We start from the raw sequence: 24,397 nt of genomic DNA, 5'->3' as shown, positions 1-24,397 counted from the left end.
ACACGAAATAAAATTAATCTACCAACAGTGCCTGGTGAGGTGTGGGCACAGAGAAGATGCACCTGCAGTCATCAGCCTCATCCCTGCTGCCCACTCTACAGTGCTCCCAAAGTTCAGTCTGTGCCTTGAGACTTCCTTTCTCCCTTCAGCAAGAAGAATGAGAAAATGTCACTGCACATTATCTTTCCATTTTTACTGACTTCAGAAAAATTTTGAGAAACACCCTTAGATATTTTCTAAGCTAAGCACATAGCATTTTCTTTGGGAAAAAACCTGCTCTTTAGTTGAGGGATGGAGTGTGCCTTGAGCTATTGCTCAGTAAACTATCAGGGCAGAGGTTTTTGATGTTATTGGTCATTTTACCTGTATTTCACTAATAGCTTAAAGCCATGGCACTGCTATTCTTCCCAGTGCCCATTACTAATCTCATTTAATATTTATCAATAAATGATAAAGTTTATGAGATAACATTGTTCCACTTTAAGTTGGTGATTTGAAATCTACACATCTAACTCTCCTTCTTTCCACTTCAGTTCCATTTGAAATGGCCAAAGAAATAATAGAAAATATCCATGGTAGAGCTTGAAAACAGAAAATGGAGCAATCTCAAGCCAGAAACTTTAAGAAATTTTTATAGGATACAGTTTATATAAAACTAGATTTAGGGTTTTACAATATAGTAATGAGGAACTCTTATTTTATTAATTGTTTTTTAAAGCTTTGATGGGAGTTGAGTTGTATCTCCCAAAATGATATATTTGAGTCCTAACCCCCAGACCTACAAATGTGACCTTATTTGAAAAAAGGGTCTTTTTTGATGTGGTCAAGCTCAGATGAAGTCATAATAGATTATGGTGGGCTCTAATCCAATAATTGGTGCATTTATAAGAAGAAGGATATTTGGAACAGAATATATAGGAAAGAAGGTCATGAAATAATGGAGGCAGAGATTGGAGTGGTGCAGTTGCTAGCCAAGAAATGCCAAGGATTGCTGGCAACCAGCAGAAGCTAAAGAAAGGCAAAGAAGGATTTTTCCGGAGACTCTTCAGAGGGAGCATAGCCCTATCAAAACCTTGATTTTAGACTTCCAGCCTCCAGAACCGTGAGAGAATAAACTTCTATTATTTTAAGTCAGTTAGTTTATGACAATTTGCTACAACAGCCCTAGGAAACGAATACAAGCTTGACTGAAAACTTTAAAAATGGATTGGGGAAGTACTGACCCAGATGCAATTTAACACATATGAAGGAGAGATTCACCTGGACGGTAAGCAGGTTGATTCCCTCAGCAGAGTCCCAAATAATCCCCAGGCTCAGACCAACAGGTCCTCAAGAAAATGTGAGTCGTGTTTGAACTCTACAAATGATCTTGGGCAGTTGGATCTTGACCTCCCCCTTATTGTCATCTGCCATATGAAGTAAAACGGAGGCATCATCAGACCAAGTTTGTATGAGGGAAAGCTATGCCAGTCAGAGAGGAGGCTGGCTTTGGTGACCACACCAAACACAGAAAAGCATCTACTAAGCTCAATGGACTAAGCAAATAAATTTTCTTGCACATGCTCTTTCCTAACTTCTGGGTACAACCTAGGCAGTCAATCTTGAGTAAAGAAAAGAAAAGCTACAAAAATATAAAAATTTCCCTTCCTCCTTTGTCTGAAACTGAGCAGTATGAATAGAGATCTATACAGTTTCTGTTAAGCCATTTTTCAAATTCCCAGACTGGGAAAATGTAGACATTCATTGGTTAAATTCAAATTTTTGTCAAACACTTACTATGTGCCAGGCATTAAGCTACGATTAAGGTTTTATTCAGAGGTTTTGCATCATATGCAAAGATCTGGAGGCAAGACAAAAGAGAATCTGCAAGCAATCAAGGAGCTGCACGAATGATACATATCATTTTGGGAGATAGGGAAAAAACCCTGGGTCTGAGAAATTATTCAACAATTATTCAAATTATTCAAACAAGGAAGAGAGAGCAATCAGGAGAAATGACTCCTCTTAATGGACTTATTTCAAGAAATCAGAAAAAGAAAAGACTTAGGTGAATCACCAATTCCTTTTAATATCTCAGTATAAGACTAGAGAGGGCACTCTATTTATGAAAACTAAACAATCTGAGGTTAGAAAATATTGCCATAAGATCAGAAATATAATCTTTAAATTAAAATTTTAAATAAAGGCAACATAGAGAAAATTGAATCCTGCAGTAAATTAAATTGGGGAATTAAATGATTAGGTTGAGAAATTCTCCTAGAATGCAAAGGAAAATATACAAATTTAATAATAAAGCATATAAAGGAAAGATGTACAGGGGATAAATCCAACAAATCCAATATAGGTATAAAAAAATACCAAAGAAAGCAATTACAGAAATGGTAGCAATAAAGAAATTATAGGAAAAAAGTACTAAACTTAAAGAAACATTTCAGTTTTAGACAGAAAGAACCTACTAGGAATCATGTAAAATTAGTGTTCAGACTCCTATACTAGAACTCAATGCAGATTCCTTCCCACACTCAGGAAAAACAACAAACATAACAAATTATCTAGAAAGGGGGAAAGGGGAACATACTACTTTTCCATCACACTAATTACTGGAAGACAGGAAATAACATACAGAATTTTAAGGGAAAAGATTATTGTCCAAAATTTCTTATTTGGTTTATGTGTGAAGGCAATCTATTCTCAGATACTCAAGAACTCATGGAACATTCCTCTTCTGGAGAAAAATTCCTTGAAGAAGTCCTATAGCATTTCAAGAAAAAAAAAAAAATCAAAATAAGTAATTCAAATTGGAGGCAGCCAGAGCGTCACAGAACTTTTTGCAAGAAATGAAACCAGTCAGTGGCGCCTGGATGGCTCCCTAACTTAAGGAAGCCTCTGCCTTCGGCTCTGGCTATGGTGTTGATCCCAGGGTCCTGGGATGGAGCCCTGAATCCATCAGCCTCCCTGCTTAGCAGTCTGCTTCTCCCCCTCCACCACTTGTGCTCTCTTCTACTGCATGTATTCTCTCTCTAAAAAAAATTAAAATTAAAATTAAAATTAAAATTAAAAATAACAAAAATTTTAAACTCTTTAAAAAAGAAGCCAGTCACATTTACTATTAGTGTGTAAATAACTGCTGTTAACATATGAAATTTAGTAAAAATATTAAACGTGATGATAATCTGGACCTAAAAAGATGACTTATTTAGATAAAAATTTGGGAATATGGGGGAAGAAGGAGGAAATGAATAGAAGCTCTTTGAGTATATAAATTTTGTCTGATTTGTTTACTATTCTATCCCCAGGCTTAGAATAGTGCCTGGTGTATTGTAGGTATTTAAGGAATGAATGAAAAGTCTGATAAATGTCTATAATCAGTTAGAATTTATAACTCACATGCATCAAAAATAAAAAGACTATTGGAGAGAAAAATGAAACAAAAACAGAATTTATGGCAATTTGAAGAAAATAAGAGCCAAATGCCTCTCCCCAAAAGATGCTCCATCTAATGGATAATCAGGAAAATTGCAGATTAAAATAGCAAGACATACCAATTTGCATCCATCAATCTAATTGCCAAAGATCAGTATGTTTAACAATACCATGTGTTGATGATCATATGGGGAAACAGGTTTTGGAGGACTTGAAATTATTAGTAATATTTTGGAGAATTTGGGAATATCAAGCAAAGTTAAAGATGTGCATGCCCTCATTCAGCAATTCCACTACTAGGTACGTACCTTAAAGAAGCTCTTGTAAATGTGCCTCCATGAACTCCTGCAAGGATGTTCATGAGGTATTGCTTATAAAAGTGAAAAATTGGAAACAACTGAAATGTTCATCAAGAAGGAATAGAGAAATGTATTGTGATTAATTCATACAATTGAATGACACATATCAGGTAAAATTTGTGAACTACATTTATATTTTAACCAAATATCAAAAACTTAGTTAGTGAAAGAGCAAATTCCAGAATGGCATGTATAGCCTGCTAGCATTTGTGTATATTTAACCAGCACTCAAAGCTACACCCACATTACTACGAATTGTGTATGCCTACATAGACAGTAAGAAGCAAGAACTAAATGGAAAGATGCCAAATTCACAATAGTGATTACCCCTGGGGAAGAAGAGCAGAAGAGTTTTGAGACTGTGGATTGCGATAAAGGACTTCAGTTTCATAATGTTTTCGCTTTTTATTTGAAAAAATCTGAAGCAAAGTGACAGAATGTTAACATTTGTTAATTCTGAATAGTGGATACATGGGTGTTTGATATATTATTCTTGTACTTTATTTTTAAAACCTTTCACACTCCCCCAAAAGTGCAATAAATATCTAACCTCATGTGCTTGCAACAGTGATTACATCCGAAGACTGATAAGTTTCTAGTGGGAGAGAGTGGATCCATGTAACTTCTGTAATGATTAATAAAGCAAAAGAAGGGCAGCCCGGGAGGCTCAGCGGTTTAGCGCCGCCTTCCGCCCAGGGCCTGATCCTGGAGACCCAGGATTGAGTCCTGTGTTGGGCTCCCTGCATGGAGCCTGCTTCTCCCTCTGCCTGAGCCTCTCTCTCTCTCTGTCTCTCATGAATAAATAAATAAAATCTTTAAAATAAATAAATAAAATTAAAAAGCAATAGAAAACTTTATGTGTGTGCTGTGTATATGCATTTTTTTTGAGAGGATGCAACTCTATCCCTTACACATTTGGAAATATGTAGAAGGAGACTTTGATTTGCACAATATTTGAATAGTGCTACTAGCATTTAGTACCTGTGGCCAAAGATGCTAATATCTTGCAATTTGCAGGTCTATACCTACACAAAAAGAATCGGCTAGTCCCCCATGCCAGTCACATCCTTTTGGGAAATATTGAGTTAGGCAGTGCATTCTACTGAGAATAATAGATAATCTATTAGTAGTTTAACGAATAATCTTTTTTTCTCTTTTGTAACAGGAAGTCTGGAGGTTGCTGATTATTTTAAATGGTTCAAGGGTGTTGGGGCTCATTGTACTCTGTTCTATTTGTTATTTCCTGATAGTTTTACAATGGCTGCTAAAGCTCCAGCCATCAAATCCACTGTCCAGACAGGAATAAAGAAGGGCTAGAGAAGGAAAAAGGAGGCCCTGTACTAAATACCAAATACAGGTATTTGGAAAACAACGTTTTCCCCCAAATATTTAGTATATTTCTATTTGTCTCATGGTACCACATGGGCTTACTTGCTGCAGGAGAGCTAAGTTTTTGGCTTTGTAGCCTTTATACTAGAGGAAGGCAAGGACAAAGGGGTTTGGAATGGGTGTTAAGAAAGTCAACCTACAGTATTTGCTGCAAAAATGAATAGGTTAAATTTCATACTAAAATAAAGAGTGGGTATATCAACTCTCATTCAAGAAAATAGAAACTACTCTAAATTTTTACCAGAGAGGGAATTTAATGCAAAAAATTGGTTACACAGGAGATGGAAAAGTAAACTTAAACAGGGGACAGTGAGGTAGCCCAGAGATGAGCAGCCTCAGGAAGCTGCTGTCCACTCCCGGTAGGACAAAGGGAGAAGGCAGATGTATTAGTTTCACTTGGCAGCAGCCAGGACCAGCATGGGATTCGGCAGAAGCTGGAGCCAGAGAGGAGCTGTAGCTATTGCAGAAAACAACACATGAGAGGCAGGAGGAGAGGAATACCCTGGCTTATCTCTTTTTCCCACTGGTTTCTACTATTGGCCAGACCCAGCTGGGTGCTAGCTCATAGGGTATAGGGGCCCGATGGTGACGCAGAGAAAGAGAAATAAATCGAAGGGAAACCAGGTCCAGGATCAAACACACTGAGTTGAAATACAAGATACTTTTCTATGTTAAAGTAAAGGAAGGTATAGACAGTAAAAGTAAATCAGGGATGACAACATTAATACCAGATGATGTGGAATTCAAAGCTCAGGCCATTAAATGAGACAAAGGGTTTTCCTTTCTTTCTTGCTTTTTTTTATTGCTGAAAGGTGCAATCCATAACAAACATAAAGGAATCATTGAAACTTTAAGTGCTAAACAGCATGGCATCAAATATATTTATCAAAACCTCTTAGAAATACAACAAGAACCATAATCATAGAGGGGACTTTAATCCCTGTGATAGATCAAGCAGACAAAAGTAAATAAGCACATTCACAAGAATTCATATTAAGACATATGGCAGCAGCCAAACCTGAAATCAGAGATATTCCCAGCTGTAAGTGCTTTTATTAATAAATGAGAAAAATGAAAATAAATAGATTCAATTATGGCTTCAACTCAAGAGAACATAAAAAACAAATATAACTTTAGGAAAGTGAAAGAAAGGAATCAATAAAAACAAAAACAGAAATCAATATATTTAAAAGAAAAGTGGAATCAATAGAGACTATTTCAAAAAGATCAATGAAAGAGACATACACTTGGACTTAACACACAAAAAGGTGAGAAAAGACCCAAATACATGGCATTAAGAATAAGAAAGTTAATACAATCACAGATACAGAGATCAAACACATTGTAAGAGCCATACTCTGTATGATTTAATCCTAACACATTTGACAATCTCAATGATAGGAATGGTTTTATAGGGAAATACAAACATGACAAAATTGAAAGAGGTCTTGTTATGCTTCTGAGGCCCTGCAGTTATGCTCAGTCATGGAAACAGTAGTCTTCTGTATGACATCTATGATGATGGAATACTGAACTGTCTCCCCTATCTGACCATAAGCTTCCTAAGGTCACAGACTACATCTTACTTGATTTTTTCATCTTCAATATGTAACTAAAGGATATATTGCAGATGCTCAGAGACGTTTGTTGAAAAAATTTCTTTCCTCCCTCCCTTCCTTTCTTTCTTTTTTTTTTTTTTTTTTTTTTATTGGTGTTCAATTTACTAACATACAGAATAACACCCCCTTCCTTTCTTTCTCTCCTTGCTCTTCCTTCCCTCCCTCTTTCCTTCTTCAACACCCATCGAATAATCAAGAAGCAAGATCCATTTAGCTTAGAAAAAAGGACGCCATATTTATGTCATTCTTTAGGTCCTTTAGATGGTCTATTCTCTATAGATCCTGTGCCCTGTGAAGGAGGCATGTGCAGGCAGGCTCCCCTGTGGGGTCCATAGAGTGTTCCTCTGTAAGCAGCACTGCTTATCAGGAGCTGCCCGGAGCTGGTGACTCAGAGAATGGCCCAGCAGGCCCTGGCTGTTGCTAGGAAACCACAGTTCCCTGGTGGAACCCAGCACAACACTTGCAGGTTGTCCCTGATAACTTAGAGGAAAGGAAACGCTGTCAGGAAAGGTAGAAGGAAAAAAAAAAAACTAAAATGAAGAAAGTAATTTTCCTGCCCAGCACTAATGACATGTATCTATGGGGATTAAAGACAAAAATAGTCAAAAGAGAGGTTGGCATCATTAACAAATACAATTTTTGCTCTTGCTACTTTTGATGTTGTTGAAATGTGCTGCAAGATCATGGCCAAAAAGATGTCTGTTTTGTAGACAGTCTCAGACTTTTCTGGAACTTTGGCCATGGAAAGGACTGGGGAAGTGACAAAGGGCTCTCCCCTTTCGTCCCTGTCCAAACCTTGAGTGGAACTTGTTCCGCTACCTGGTCAGCCTGCTTTTGAGAGTGGATGCTTCCTTTGGCTTCCAGCACACCTTTGACCAACTGCAAGTCAGCGTTGCCAAAGCACACCCAGACAGGAAACAGAGTGATAGAACCCTACAGTGTGGTTCTCACAGTTGACTGTGTGTCAGAATCACCTGGAGGGTTACTTAAACACAGATTGCTGGACCCTACTCCCAGACTTTCTGTTTCAGGAGGTCTAGGTGGGGGATGAGAGTGTGCATTTCTTCTAAGTTTCCAGGTGATGCTCATGCTGCAGGTCTAGAGACCGCTTTGGGAAGCTCTGTCCTAGACTATTACATCTTGCAAGGAATTGTCAATTCACTTAACTGATGAAGAAATAGAGGTTCAAAGAAGTGTATTGGGTGGCCCAAGGTCACTTAGGTGCTGCTAGTGGGTTCAAACTCAGGCTTTCTGAATCGAACGCCAGTGCTTTCTCCACTACAAAATGCTCTCCAAGCAGTGTGCCTCTTTAAAAATTCTCCAAAAGACTCCAGATGGCCACCAACAGGGGTGGTCCTATCAAACGAATGCCAAGTTGCTAAATCCAACCCTGATAGCGACAGCTTTGAATATGAAGCCAGAGACGGTTTGCAAAAGCCTTTGTGTTCTTCACAGCGTTGTCTCTCATCTTTCTAAATACTGCAGATAGAAAAGGAAGCATGTTGAGGAGGAGCAGACACAGCTAAGCAGGGCTCCGATTTGTGTCCAAAGAGGCACACCTCCAGAGCCATGCTGCCAAACTAGGGCTGCTGGTGGGAAGCCCCGTTGACTTTGGACTCAAACAACAGTTTTGGTCCTCTTGCCTGGCCCCTCCTTGCCCTGACCCCCCCCTCCCTGGCCTCAGTGTGTGCAGAGGTGGCTTCGGAGATATATTTGAAACTTAAAAAATATACATTCTTTCCATTTTTGCTTGAATGTAGGCTTCATCATTCACTGTGGCTAATTGTAAGCTACAGGATACACAGAGAAAAACAAAATCAAGTAAACAATATATTATTAACAAGGCCTGGCTAAAGCAAAACTAGGGTAAGTATAGAGTTTGTCTTTGGTTCCTCGGGTCTCCTTTTTGATGCTCTCATGACTCTACAAGGCCCCAATTCTTCCCTGCCCGTCTTTTTATTTATTTATTTATTTATTTTTTTTTTAATTTTTTTTTTTCCGTCTTTATTTCTAGTCAAATTTTACTTCTTTACTTTACTTCTTTACCTTCTGCTAAACTCCGCTAAGGTGTGAGATGAAAGAAATTTAAGGAGTTCTTGCTCATAGGTCTTCTAATTTTAGTAGAGGACATTTGAAGACTAAATACCCTCCAAGTGCTTAAAAAAAATGAAGCTCTAATGATGAAATTTTGGGAGAACTGGGAGGTAGTAGAGGGTCACTAAGAACCAGGACCTTACCCAGAAATCTTTATGTCGTACATCATGGGTGGCCACTAATTTGTCTTCTGCTAAGGCTAAGATTTACCTTGTGTATTGTTGACAATCCTGGTGGAGGCTTATGCCTTAGGAACTGTCATTTGTATTTGTCTGCGTCTGCGGTTATCACAAGAAATTTGTGTCCACTAGATAGCATTCAGATAGAGCTGGTGGAACAAATTCTTATTTCTACAGCTTAATGATGAACTAGAGAGCTCCTCCTAACCCACCAGGATTCTAGCTTTGTTCATTTTGTCTCTGCCTCATAGGGTGAACTATGTTTGTGACTACTACTGGGTGAAAGCAGAAAGAGCAGGCATTTTACTCGTGTAGCGCTATATAGTGTTCAACGTACTTTGTGTACGTTCTTTCCTTTTCCTCACTTCTTGAACTTGTAGAAATGATCGTTTCCATTTTGCTTCTGAGGAAAGAGGTTCAAATACATCAGCTAGGAAGTAGCAGAGCTAAAACTTGAACCTAGACCTTTGATTTCTAATTCTAAATAGACCATATTTCATCCCCAAACAGTAAATTAGAGATGTATTGTAGAAGAGGCTGTGGTTGGCTAACTGCAGGGAGGCCCTTTTAGGATGGACTGTAGTTGGGAAGGGACTCTGGCCAACATATGAAAATATTGAAAAGGGGAAACGTTATGGTGCCAGCCTTCCTTCTGGTGATCCCAGTGGATGTCATGATTTGTGTGTCAAGTCCAGAGTAGTGGAGGCAGACAACACTATAAGGGTGGTCTATGACTTTCAGAAAGGCAGGAGGTAAGAATATGTGGGTTGGGTTGGCAGAGAGGAAAGATGGTGCTTAAAATAGAGGAGAGGGTTCTCCCAGTTACCTCTGAGATTCTGTGCATGCAGCCAAAACAAGTCCTGAGAAGGTGAGGAAGCTCCTCAAAATCACATTTCTACTGGGACTGCAAAATGACTGTGGGCAAGTGGAAGAGCTTGTGCTGACTGAGGTCCCTGAGGAATTATCTCTATGTTGTCTGTTCACTTACTGCTGTATACAAGTGTTACACGGTGCTGTATTTCATTAATACTGTTCTGGTGTAGAGTGCTTGTCCTGTATTTCAGATGTTCCCAGGGACGCTGGGAGAAGGAATGATGCTAACCAGCAATATTCCATGCACTTAATCACTTCTGGGAAATTAATGTAGCAGTAGTGTTGACTCAGAACCTAAGGGAAAAACGAGGGCATTTTACGTGTGTAGATTAGAGGATTAGCAGGCACAAAGGTACCAAGATGGAATGAGCTTAGTCTGTGGGAAAGAATAAAAGCCCCTGCCTTGTCAAAGTGGAGAATCTGGGAAGAGAAAGCAAGGTTGGACAGATAACTTCAGGCTGGATTAGAGGGCTTGGTGTGTCACACTGAAGAGGGTTTGCCTTGATTATGGGCTTCATAAAGTTTTTAAGAGAGTATCATTTTAAGATTAGTCCAGCAATGTATGGGATGGTTTAGAGTGGAAAGAGCTTGTGGGCAGGAGAAAGGATATAAGGCTATTGGAGTTATTTTTATAGGAAGTAATTTAGGGCTGACCTTGTTTGGAAATGGAGAGGAAGGACAGCTATGAAAGACACTAAGATGAGTTCCTTTTACTTGCCAAGGAGAAAGTCAATTGTTGGCTGAACACATTGTCCCCAGTGGGATCATGTGGCAAGGAGTGGGGTTTCCTGCTATTCTCTTAACCTTACATCCTTGCCGTTTGTTTTCCTAGTGTGGTCTCCTGTTGTCTTAATGGAGCAGTGGAGTTCTGCTCATTAAAATCGTGCAGCACAATACAAGTATCACAATACAGGTATCACAATACAAGTAACTGATTTTATAGTATTTCAAACTTGCCATGTTGATAAATTAGGCACTGCACTATTTTATACAATCTGGAGTCTCAGACTTAGAGAATTTTGAAAATTAGCAAATCTGTGGCAAATGGCAGCACCTGCTGGCAAATATGATATTACAGGCTAACTCTAGTAGACAATGTAATGGCCCAGAAAAAGAGGAACAAGGGGAACGAAGCTGCTTGAGATGGAAAGGTTGAGGAGGGGAATCCAGAAGCTTGGGAGAGATTAATATATTTCAGGGAAATACAAGAAAAACAATCAGTGACAGCAAGATAACCCCAAAGTTTGGAGGAGCCAATCAGAATGTGTCTATCATATAAATGTGATGGTATCACATAAGGTTTCTGACCTCATAGGATATTCTACATTTAAAATGATAAATTCTAAAGATTCAAATGCTGCGATAATCTCTTTTAGGGTAACATGGCAACCAGCATTCAGGAGTCTGACAACACCCTCCAAGACTTCAACAACAATAATTTTGTGTTTAATGCATTTGAGAATTATTTTCTTAGGAATTGTTCTCCCTGTGAAAATACTTTTTAATATATTAGAAATTGGTATGTGTGTGAGGAGGTGGGATATGGCTGCACTTTACGGATCTTGTTACTAGAATTCATACATCCTATAAAGTCAGATTTTCCAGACTCATACATGGTTCAAAGAAGATGATGACAAAAGTCCTTATAAGGTATGGTCATAGATTTTCAGGGAGACTGGTATGTAAAAAAACTTATTTGTTTACCTCTCACCTTTTATTTGCAGAAATAATTTAAGACTACTTTAAGCAAACTGTAAAGAACGAACTTTTCCCTTAAAGAACCTGGTTGGGAAAATAGGAGTAGTTTTAAGAATTAATGAATGATAAGAGATTATTTATCAGAATGTAGTAAAGAGCATATTTCTGGAACTCAAGTGCCTGGGTCAGCATCCTGACTGTGTAGTTCTTTAGCTTGGAAACTTGGGTAAGTTGCATAAGCTCTCACTGTCTGATTTGTAAAACAGGACAATAATAATACCTGCCTCATAGGGTTGTTGTGAGTTTAAAATAGCATAATATATGTTAAGCACTATACAGAGCCTGGCATTAGTAAGCACTATATGTGTTAGCTACTATTATTATGGAAAGTGGTAAATGAACGACATACTCAGTAATCTCTGTGGGAGTTAGCTTTTGGGAAATAGTGATAAAAATAAAGAAATAGGGTTGAAAAGAAAAAAAAAACACAGAAGGATGAACTGGGGAGGCCTACTGGGAGGGTGGTGGTAGTTCATGTAACCTGAGTTTTTTAAAAGAAGTAGGATTTATATGAAAGAAGAGGCAGACAGAATGACCAGAATAATAGGGCATGTAGCCTGTTACAGGGATGAAGAGAGGCTGATCTGATTGAAGCAGTGTGGGCACAGAGGGAAGTATTTGAAGCCCTACGCTGGGATGATCATGGAGCCTAGTATTCAAGGCTGAGGAATCAGAACTTTATTCTGAAGACTTGGGAGCCACAGATGAGGTTTGCATGGGGGTGTGTGGCCCACTAGGAAAGTTAATCTGTGCTGGAAGGGTGAAGGATGCTACAAAGCCAGGGGTCTGGTGAGGAGTTGTAGGGGATGAAAATAATTTTCTCCCTACCCTTTTGAGTTCCTAACTGAGATGCCTGCAATAAAATGTGGATTGACAAGAGAAAAACAGATAAAGCTCATTAACAGGTATGCCTCATGTACACATGACACATACCCAGAAAAACTGAGTAATTCTCTGAGGTGGCTTAGAATTCAAGATTACACACCACCTTAATAGGGAGAGGTGGTGGTGGGTGTTTATGTAGGCCTCTTAGGGGAGAGTAAAGGGAGATGAATGGGCCCTTAGAAGAATAGATGGGAGGTATGATGGTTTGTGATCAAGTTTGTCTGGGTATGGTATGGACTTCTAGTCTCATCTCCTATGATAATAGTTCATCTTCCATGCTTGCTGTAACTCTTGGGGAAAGAATTGATGATGAGTGAACTCCTTCTGGAGGATGACAGGAGTTCAGAGTAATCTTCTCCTTGCATTTGCTGGTTTTCAAGTGTCTATAGCTCAAAATAATCAACATACCACAGTGGCGGATTTGGGGTCGCATTTTCTCCTACTCTTCAGGGTCAACTGAGTGTGGGACCAGAAGTGCAATAATGAGAGTCTGGACAAAGGGAAAGGCAGATGGAAGGGTGATGATGAGATAGACCTCATTAAGGAGGACCTGATGACATTGAAAGCAGGTGCCAAGGGAGGGGCTATTTGAAGCCAGAGACACTGGGATAGTTGAGGTATCAAGTGCTCTCACACTGAGCAGGGAGCCTCCAATGCAGGGCTCAGTCCCAGGACCTGAGATCATGACCTGAACTGAAGGCAGGTGCTTAACCAACAGAGTCACTCGGGCACCCCAAAGTGCCAAGTTGCTCTTAAGAGGAGGCTGGGGTTGTATAGATGATCTTCTAGACATGCTGAGGTTAAGGTGGCAGGAAAAAATGAATACTCATAATAATGTCTGTGGCAGCTTATATCAAGACAAATATCCTCAGCAGTACTAGGTTAGAAGGTTTCTTTGAGTATGTGGGTACATCCCTAGACAGAAATCCAAATAATTTTCTCAACTTTTCATTTGTAATACATGTAATGTTGTTATAGGACTAGTGGTTTCACTGCTTTTAGGCTGATTTGTAGTAGTATTTGTCTGTAAAATTTTCATCATTATTAGCACTAAGTGTGGCTCATGCATTCTGGATAATTCACAGTCAGCCTTTTATGCTGACTTTCTATCTGAGGACCTCCATGTCTCTCTTTCTAACTCAGCATTAATATTAATGATGACCACTAGAGCAGAAAATCAGATCGCCAGGCCAAATCAGATCTGCTCCTTTAAGAGCTCACAGTTTACCCAAATGTGAAGGTCTGGGGGCGCTTTTGTCCTTCAGGTGAAGTCTGGTAAGTGATGAGAAGAACCCCTTTCCTCGAGTGAAAGGCTGATGCCATTAGGGATGGCTCACTCTTTGCAACCTCATTTAGCAGCATGCTAAACAGTGGCTCATTAAGCTATAAGCATCTGTGTAGTGGCACCAGAGGCTTCTGAGGGTACTGGGCTGAGATGGTGGCTTCACTGTTTAGCTTCTGAGTCTAGGACATTTAGAGCTCCGGAGGAAGAACAAACAGAGTAGCAAGCGCAGTGAAATTGAACGTGGCCAGATTTGCCCTAACATTGAATTAATGCTATAGGCTCTGAGATTCAGAAATAGTAACAGCATTACACATAAAACAAGATGGGGTAAATTTTGCAGGGGATCATTTGTTTTCCCATTTCAAGGCTTGAATGGTCAGATGTAATAGGGATAGGAAGTAAAATAGAAATAAAAATTGTAATCTATAGCTTGGCCCAGCTGCTATTGTGCTTAGGTATTTTGATATGTCTTAAGTTTTTAACTCCAATTTTCTTTTTTTTCTCTGTGGCATTGTGGATGCGTTCAAAATTTTCTTAAGGTTATAAGATTTCTCCTATGCGTAATCTGCTCACTTGTTCTCCTTCCGCTCGGAAGTCAGCAATGCCCCCAGTGGCAGTGAACACAAATAGCTCAATATGCTTTGAGTCATAGTTTCCATTTTTATGACTTTTGCTTGTTTTATAGGCTAATTTTAGGCCTGACTTATTTTTTCCTCTTAGTGCTATATTAATAAAATTCACAATGCCTTGAATGCAGCAAAAAGTCAAATGTTCATTGAATGGCTGTTTCGTAATCATAGTGTGCACAAAAGAACTCTACAAACCCTACTTTGGTGATGCTATTGCACAAGCAGTGTAGGCATAAAAGAAACGCACACCTGGATTCCAAGTCTAGGTCACTATGGGCAAGTCAGCTGAATTGTCTATATTCCAGTTCCTCATCTGCTAAATGGGAATGTATGACCTTCACAGAATCATTGTGAAGAATGAAGAGTTAACATATAAAAAGTTCCTGCCAGAACACCAAGCACATAAATAAGCCCTTACAAAGTACTTGTCAGACAAATCAATAACTCCAATGCAAAATTTAACAAGACAAGGACAGTTTCCCAGATACAGTGAAGTTTCCTAAGTGTCATGCCAAAGACCTAACATCCATCAGGGTGCTAGCTTTGTGTTATAATCCACTCTTTCTGTACACATTTTTTATTTTCCAGATTTGTGCTAAAAGGGAACTTGGATATCTTCTAAGATGATTTTAAAATTTTCCTAAAGGTACATTGAAAGGGATTTACTCTCTGCTTTTAATAATGTCAATCAAGAGCAAAATGGACCCTATAATGCCATGAGACCCTCAGATTGCTTAAAATAATGAATAAGCACAAAAAAGAAAGTGTGAACTGATCTGTATGAAAACTTTAGTCTCTCAGAGTTTGCACTTTCCATGATACTGTGGTATTATGGCCTGAAGAGAGGCCCACTGCCTCCCTGGGAGCCATCAGAGATATATTCATGTTCTCCTATACTACCCAGACCATTTGCAGACATCTCTAACCACCATGAAGAAAGCCTGTGTAATGGACTTATTTTTGTTTTAGGGCTTGACTAATTTTTCTTCACATCGTACTGAAGTAGAATTATTTCTGGGAAAGAAGAAGTGAAACTTGGTGTTATTAGACAATTTGGCCTTTCCTATCAATTATCTATAACTCAAGAAATCAGAGAAGCAAGGCAGGCTCAGAATTAATGACCAACCACTCAACAGATCAAGTGAAAATGGAAGCCCACAGGTTTTTGATCAAATGTTCTCTAAACTTGATGTTAGCAGTGGAAACAGACTGTGGTCCTCAGGGAGGCTGACTCAATGGTCTTCAGACCAGTGCATCCAAAATGCACCTACTTCCCTCCCCTATTTTTTTAAGCCATGGCTTACTTCTCACTCACACCCTTTCTTGGTGCCCAAATCTTAATTTGTATTGCCTCTCAAAGAGAGATGTGTACTATTTCACAACATCAAACATGCACACTGAAAGCTGCCTTATTAGGTAACTGTTTTAAGTTTTATGACAAATTGCCTCCCTTTTAGCAGGCACCTGGGATGTCTGTTTTCTCTTTGCGACTCAGAACTCCTGGAGAGGGTTATGAGATGGGATCTGATACACTTGTGACTTAACTCACATATGACAATGGGGAACCCCTGCAGATGGCAGCAGCACTTCAAATTTCGCCAGCCAGGAAGGGCCTGTGCTTCACACAACCAAAAATCAAAAGACGTTGGCAGAATCCTTATCCTTGTCCCCGTGCCCCCACCATTTCCAACCATTACTCCTGATTCCAGCTTTACCTCTTTGAGTCCTGCACAGCGTAGAACATGGACAGTAGGAAGTGAAGCCCAAGAAATGTCTGTCTAGTCCCCTTTATCAAAGAGGAAGGGAATTTGAAAACCTTTCAATGCCCCCAGCTCCTCCATTTCCCTCTCAAACGTGGGTTTTTCTCTCCCACTTGAGTGAAACTGAAGGAATCGAAATGGAGATTGTAGATCATACCCTGATTTAAAAAAAAATGATATTACTCTCTGCTGGCTAGTTATACCTTTAGCCAAAGAGGGAGCAAACTATTCCTTTTGCCTTCTATTGCTAGAAATACCCATTAAAGAAAATTAATGTTTATTCTATAATTTCTGAGAACTATGTGCAACGCCTTTACATAAGAGGTGTCCATAAATATGAATCTGAGTCTTTCACATCCGATTTGAAAAGCCGTATTGTATATATAATCTTTGTGGAGTTGAAAATATAAAACATGTCTAGGCTGATATTCACACTTCTATTTATAATTATTTAGAACTTAGATCTTTAAATTGCAGAGGCAATACAATCTTATATAAAAAGTCCAACAATTCAAAAATATATATAGAAAAAGTTAATAATCCCCTCTGCCCTATCCTACTTCCTGAGGTAACTGTTAAATATGTTTATGAATATCCTTAAGTATCTTAAATATGCTTATAAAAATCCTACCAAAAAGGTAGGATCTTACTGTACACATTACTGCAACTTTCTCTGGATCAATAAGTAACAGCTGCACAGTATTCCATAGAACGGAAGTAACATAATTTATTCAACCATAGCTCCTGTGATGGACATTTGTGATCTTTCCGGTTTTATCATTACCACAAATAATGCTGAAATTTCATGTACAACCTTATATATTGATATTTTTGTTTCTGTAGGCCAGTCCTCAAAGTGGAATGTCATATAGAGAGTTTTGTGTACTGTAAATTTTTAGTGAATACTGTCACTTTGCCTTCATATTTGGTTGTTCGTTTGCCTACATCTTTGCCAGTACTTGATGTTATCAATTTTTAATTTTTTTTTTGCCAATCTGCTGGATAGAAAATGGTATCTTTCTTGAATTTGCATTTCCCTGGCAAGATTGTGTGGCATAACATCTAAAGGTGTGGAGCTAGAGTCCAACTGCCTGGCTGTGTTGCATACTACCTGTGTGAATTTAGCAAGTTACATAGCTTCTCTGTGATTAAGTTTCATCATTCCCATTGAAAATAGGAAATATAATAGTACCTGTCAAATGAGTTTATTATTGGGATTAGTTAATATTTGTAAAAATTTTACAAAGGCACCTGGTGCTTAGAGCAGCAGTGCCTGACACCTAATAAACACTATGTGAGGGCAGCCCTAGTGGCTCAGCGGTTTAGCGCCACCTTCAGTCCAGGGCGTGATCCTGGAGACCCGGGATGAGTCCTGTGTGGGGCTCCCTGCATGGAGCCTGCTTCTCCCTCTGCCTGTGTCTCTGCCTCTCTCTCTCTCTCTCTCTCTCTCTCTCTCTGTGTCTCTCATGAATAAATAAAATCTTAAAAAAAAAAAAACAACCACTATGTGAGTTAAATAAATGCTAGTGATGTTGAATATCTTTTTATATCTTATTAACCATTCATATTTTTTCTGCTAAATATGAATGTTAAAATGTTTAATTTTTAGTGTAAAAACTGGATGGATTTTTTTTTTCACTTTTGAAATCAGGTTACTCCTAGGGAAAAGCACAGCAATCTGTGCCCCACATCCCTTCTCCAAGAAATATTCCACTGCTTGGAAATGCCAGATGCCAGATGCTGAGAAGAATTTTGCTGGAAGGTTTTTGTTTTTGTTTTTGTTTGAGAGAGAGAGTGAGCAGGGGTGGAGTGAGAGGAGCAGAAGGAGAGGGAGAGAGAGAATTTCAAACAGACTCCATGCGGAGTGTGGAGCCCAACACGGGCTCAATCCCATGACCCTGAGATCATGACCTGAACCGAAGTCAGAGTTGGATGTTTAACTTACTGAGCCACCCAGGTGCCCCTGGAATGTTTGAATTAGAAGGAAAATGGAAGAGTTTTGAAAAATAGACAAGAAATTTTCTAGATACAAGAACATTCCAGGATTAGCCCCCTCCTAAAATAAACGGTAATTTAAACTTCTCTTTCCTAAAAGGTGGGACCTAAGATTACTTGGATAGAGATGTGAATCCATTAGGGCTTTTCAGAGAGAGTGATAGAGGAAAGAGGGGGGGTTGGGGGGGGAGAAGGCAGTTGAAAGCAACTTAATTGCCAAAGGTACAATTTTACAAATGAAAAATTGTTGTTTGATATCTTGGATTTCAGAATAGCTTGAACTTTCTTGTTAAGATTACTAACCACATACCTATTTTCTCAACTGGTTATTTTTCACTTGGATTTGTCCTCTACAGGAAATCTTGTATTATTTATCAGTCATATAAATCTAAAACCATCCTGCAACAGGCTTGCTTAAATGTCAGAGACAACTATTTCTTGTGTTCTTCCTCTTAGCTTCATGCTCTTTTTATGTTTTCTGTACATCTTCAGTGTGATGGAAAGACACTTCCATCTTTCATCAGGCATTGGTTTTAGTCTGTTTTGGTTAAATTCACATTTGAGCAGTCTGATTCCATTTCTGAATTACTGAGGGGTGGGGAGGGTGGGCCTGCAAGGTGGCAAGAGGGAGGAAGAAGGAGACTTTCTGAACCTCATTCATTGGCATCTGTGCACTATCGTTCAGCAACATCATACGGACTTTTATTGAACCTTAGAAATGATGGCAGGCAGTGAGAATGTTTATGGAAAAACACCCTTTCACAATCACAATTTCAAACCTTCTGATTTCCATTTTTCCAGCTCATTCCCTCTAGTCCTTGGACTCCCATAGCTGTTCCACCTCACCTCCAATCCATTGACCCGATCACCTTTGCGCTGATCATTACCTCCCTTCATGTCTTTACTGCTCGTCTCAATTTCCTTTTGTACATCTTCAGTTTCCCTTCCCCTTTCTGCCTCTACCACCCTACTCTGAATTAGTTACCACAAAACCCAAGTGGATTGAGTGGCCAGCCAATCTTGAAGCATTTCCCAGAATTTGTTTCCTCTCCTAGATCATCATCTTATCCCTTCTCCTCTCCCCTCCAACCTCCAATGCCCCTCCCTATTCCTTGCTCTCAGCTCATGACCTGATTTCTTATTTCACTGAGAGGAAACAAGCAACCAGAAGAGAAATTCCACATGCTCTCACCACCAAAAGTCATAACCTAGCTGAATCCGTGTCCCACAGATCAGCTTTTAACTGTTGTTGCAGTGGGGACTAACTATCTCTGTACCCCCATAGCTCAGCCCTGGCACGTGTGTGCTCGGTTCTGCACATTCCCCAACCTTGCTTCCTCAAGGACAGTACTTCTGCAATTTCATATTCTCTCTCGCATGATCAGTCTCCTCCTCCTTACTTAATCATTACCATCAGCATACAAGTGTGCAATATTTCATCTTTAAAACACTTTCAATATAGGTGTTAATCATAAGCTTTTGTAAACAAATTGCTGTCTGGTCATTTTAATAAGAGAAAACATTATGTGACAAGGTACAAAACATGAAGCTGGCTCCTTTCCCTTAGTGAAGCAGAAAACATTTTTTCAAAGCCCCAAATTAGTGACACAGTAAATAGACATTCTATACAGTATGCTAAAGCAAACCTGTTAATTGTCATATTTAAAACTGGAAAGACTCCAACATAAAGCAGAAACAGGAGTTATTATCAGGTTTTTGTGGAGGAATTAATGAAATGAATGTTTGTGGGCCACAAACTCCTAGTAAACTTACAAAGCCATATCGCTTTGATACAGATAATATTAAAATTAGTTTAGGAGTGGTATGCCTTAGACTCTCCCACTTCCAAGAAAGTACCAAGGAGATAATATGCAATTCTTAAACATGAAACTGTTTAGAGCATTAATAAACTGTGCACATATTGCCTAAGGAATTGGAACACTTCTGTTTCTCCAAATGGTTGAATTGTATTTCCCAGCACTGAAAGGATTTGTCACCTGTGAGTATACAGAGGGCAGGTGTATGGTGCCAGATTGGCTCTGTCAGCCCAGGTCAGTAGGCTCATTGGTGTCTCTCATCTCACACTGCTGGAGTTTCTGGTCCCATGATTCCTGGAGCAATTGGCTGACCTGTAAATGGCTGCCTGCCCTGCGACTGACTATATTCTGTTGGACTTCCAGTCTTCCCAGCTGCACCTTCATCTGTGTCACATCCTCTGCCCTCGTCACTGAGTACTGCAAGGACATGCCTGCCATCTTGTGTTGGCTCTGCAGCCCTAAGTATCTGAGCGGCAGCAATATTTGCAATTTCAGTTCCATAATGCCTGTTTCTATCCAGAAATAAGATCTCTGCTGAAAATAAGACAAACTATTGTTTTAGATGTCTGATTTTCCAGAAGTCATAGGTTGTAGCACCCTTGGTGCTCAGTCACACAGTGTCCACCTAAAACCCCTAGGGCAAAGAATTGGCATGCAGAGGTATATCTCATCCCAGAGATAGTAGCATTTTGGAGGGATAGAGTCAAACTTAGTGTCACACTGAGCACACCTTGGATATTCCTTGGCAACTCACTGTGGCTCTTCCATACCAACCTGGGTGTTAAAGCTCTGTGCCTGCATTCCAGGCAAGTACCAGCTTCTCAGTGTCAAATGCATGGCTACTGTTAAAAAACAAAATTCAAGGAGTACCTGGTGTCTCAGTCGGTTAAGTGTCTGACTCTTGATCACAAATCAAGTCTTGATCTCAGGATTGTGAGTTCAAGTCCTCTGTGCTGGGCTCCACACTGGGCATGGAGCCTGCTTAAAAACAAAACAAAACAAAACAAAAAACAAACAAAATCCCACTAAACCCAAAATTCGACTGAATATATTTGAGGATCTAATTGGATCTATTAAATGATTCATGAATGGGGCAGCATCCCATCTAGCAAATAGAGGGGAGCTCTGAGGAGTTGTACAAAATAAAAGGTTTTTATAAGAAGAATGGTGGGGTAAGAAAGTTAAAAGCAAAAGAAAACTATTGTTTCAGGGAAGATTACCTTCCCTCAGAAGGAAGGGCAGAGGGTCTTATTATAAAAATTTCCTCACCCTTTCCTTGCAGGGAGGGGGATGATGAAGACCCATATGACAGATTACCTCATTGGTACCTATCAGAAAATTCCTGATTGGCAGGTTAAGACTTACATTTCTGGGGGTGGGTAGAAGCTGCAATTAGGTCCTATGCCCTGGTTTGGTGACATGGCCTGGGCCATGTAATGCCACTTTGGGCCTATGGTTTTCTTTTTAACTCCACTGTGGGGACTGGATGCCACTTCACTAACATGTCATGGCTGCTGACCACTATCTTGTCTTTAAAAAATACCTCCTTGGACCCCAAATTACCCTCCCATTTATATACTCCCCATTATAGTAAAAGTCAAAAAGTAATTGTTTATGTTCTTGTTCTCACTAGTTTATCTTCTCCCATTTTTTCTGGAACCCACTCCAATCTGACATTTCTTCTCTCATGCTTGCCTCCATTGTCAAATCCGGTGCTATTAGTTGCAACCGACACAGTTGATACTCTTTCCTTCTTATGATGCTTTCTTCTCTTGATTTCTAGAACACCATGCTTCTTGGTTTTCCTTCTGGTCCTTTCTCTGGCTCCTGTCCCTCTTTATGATCTCTTTAACATCACAATGCCCCAGGGCCTAATCCCAGGGCCACCTTTCTCTCTTTTCACACTAATTTTCTATGTGATCTCAGCTAGCCCCACTCACAGGGATCACGGATAAAATACAGGATTCCCAGTTAAATTTGATTTCAGATACGCAACCAATAATAGGCTGCCCTGTAACTTTCCGTTCTAAATCCGGGAACCTTACCCTAATGACTCCCAAGTTTTTATCACTAGCCCAAATCTCTCTCCTGAACTTTTTACAGGTAGCGAAACTGAACCTGCATATTTAAGATTTATGTATTTATTTGAGACAGAGGAAGGGAGAGAGCATCCTTATGTGCCAGCAGGGGGAGGGGCAGAGAGAGAGGGAGAGGGAGAATCTTAAGCAGACTCTACACTGAGCTCAAGCCCATTATGAGGCTTGATTTCACCACCCTGAGATTATGACTCAGGCCAAAATCAAGAGTGGAACTCTTAACCAACTGAGCCAACCAGGCATTCCCAATCTTGCATATTTAATAGCCCCTAGATCTCCACTTCGATTTCTAACAGGCGGTTCAAACTTACCATGTCCAAAACAAATCTTGATTCTCTTTCCTCCCATCAGATTTACTCCTCTTGTAGGCTTCCTCCTCTCAGGCACTGGCATCTCCGTTCTTCTAATCAGTGTACTTGTCTTTCACCCCCTTTGCTCATTTGCTGCACACCCCGTCCATTAGCAACCCCTAGAATATAATGAGAATTCTCATTTCTATCACCTGCCCTGCTACCTTGCAGATCCCAGCAGCCTCCTAATTGTTCTGCTTCTACTCCTGCTCCCCTCCTCCAATATACACTCCACGGAGAAATCCATTAAAGATATAAACCAGGTCATATTACTCCTCTGCACTAAAGCCTATAACGTCTTCTCTTCTCTGAGTAGAATGCAAACTGCATACCCCCTGACCCTCTGCACCTCTCTGACCTCACGGGCCATCACCAGCACCCTTGCTCCTGGAACCGAAACAACATGAGTTTGCCCCTCCATGAGTCAGAAAGTGCACCAGATTGAGTAGTCGCCAATGAAAGCTTTATTTGCAGCAGATAAGGAGATCACAGGAAATGGCTTCCAAAGCTGTGACTCCCCTGAGCAGGAGGGTATGGGTTCCTTTTATTTAGAGTTAGGATGATTATTTAGTTAGGAAGCCTTATCATATGCAGAGGAGGTCGCAGCGTGTGTTATGTAAATAAGGCTCCTGCTCCTCCTGGGGCGGAGATTTTAGTATTTTAATGACCTAGAGGTGGTTGTCAGTCATTCTAGAGGCTAGCCATGGTCTGTCTGCGCAGGCGCGAGGCAGGAGTTAAGTTCTAACTGGTCCTTGTGACTGAGCGGGCTGGAGGTCTTGTCAGGGCCGCAGCTTTTCCTGGAGGGACGGTTTTCCCTTTCCCCTCGCCTGAGTTAAGAGGTAAGCTGGAAAGAAGAGCTTAAGGAAAAATGTGGGACAAAGGTGGGTGAGCACAAGCAGGTGGGCAGTAGAGTGCCCCCTGGCCTCTGGGGTTTCACGATTGTTCCTTCTGGTGGGGATCTACTAGTACCCCATGTACCTGATGACTGGTGGCCTTCCTGTGTTCAAGCCTCAGCGTCAGTGTCCCTAATGAGAAAGACGGAACAACCACCCTGTTGGACACCTCCCGCCAGCAAGCTCTTGTCGGGGCCAAGGGCAGCCTGCCCCAAAATGTGCCACTCTGGTGTATTGATTACTTTAGATGAAAGTTACTTAAGAGACAACCTATGCAAGGATACTCAGACCCTTTTCTGTCCCCTGAAAGCAGGGACTACATCTTCCATGTGAAAGGCACCGTCTCTGTACCAGGAGGTAGCCATCCTTATTCCCAGAGATGGGAAATTTAGAGCCTGGAAGGCTGCATAAACAACCCTCCTTACTTTTTACTAAATTACTACCCCAGCCCAAATTCTGTTTAGAGTTCCTTACTAACTGAAGCTCCCAAAATTAAAGTTCTTTTTTTTTTTCTTTTTGGTCCTGTCAATTCTTCACAGATTTATTATTTCTCAGTGAAGAATATAAAAACGGCCCACTTTGGTTATTTCTTGAGGTCTCCATGTCATTACTGGGCCTCCGTATATACATAATAAAACTTTGGCTTTTTTTTTCCTGTTAATCTGTCTCATGTGAATTTAATTCTTAGTCCCACTGGATTACCTTGAGGATAGAGAAGAATTTTTCCTTCCTTTCACTCTGCTCCTTAGGCCTGCTTTATTTTCCTTCATACTACTCAGTACCGCTCCTGGCATTTTATTTATCATTGTCTGTTTCCACCCTCTCCCACAATTAGAATGTAAACTCTGTGAGATCAGGGCGTTGATTTTTGTCACTGCTGGATATCTGGGGCCGGGAACAGTGCCCATGACCATCATTGCAATCAGTATTTGTTGAGTTGCATATCATCTGTCCATAATGAATAAAAGAGAAGAGCTTTCTTATGGAGGTTGT

This window comes from Canis lupus, chromosome 9 (genome assembly GCF_048164855.1).
Source record: "Canis lupus baileyi chromosome 9, mCanLup2.hap1, whole genome shotgun sequence".
In the NCBI taxonomy this organism is placed as follows: domain Eukaryota; kingdom Metazoa; phylum Chordata; class Mammalia; order Carnivora; family Canidae; genus Canis; species Canis lupus.
Note: the sequence above shows the minus strand (reverse complement) of the source record.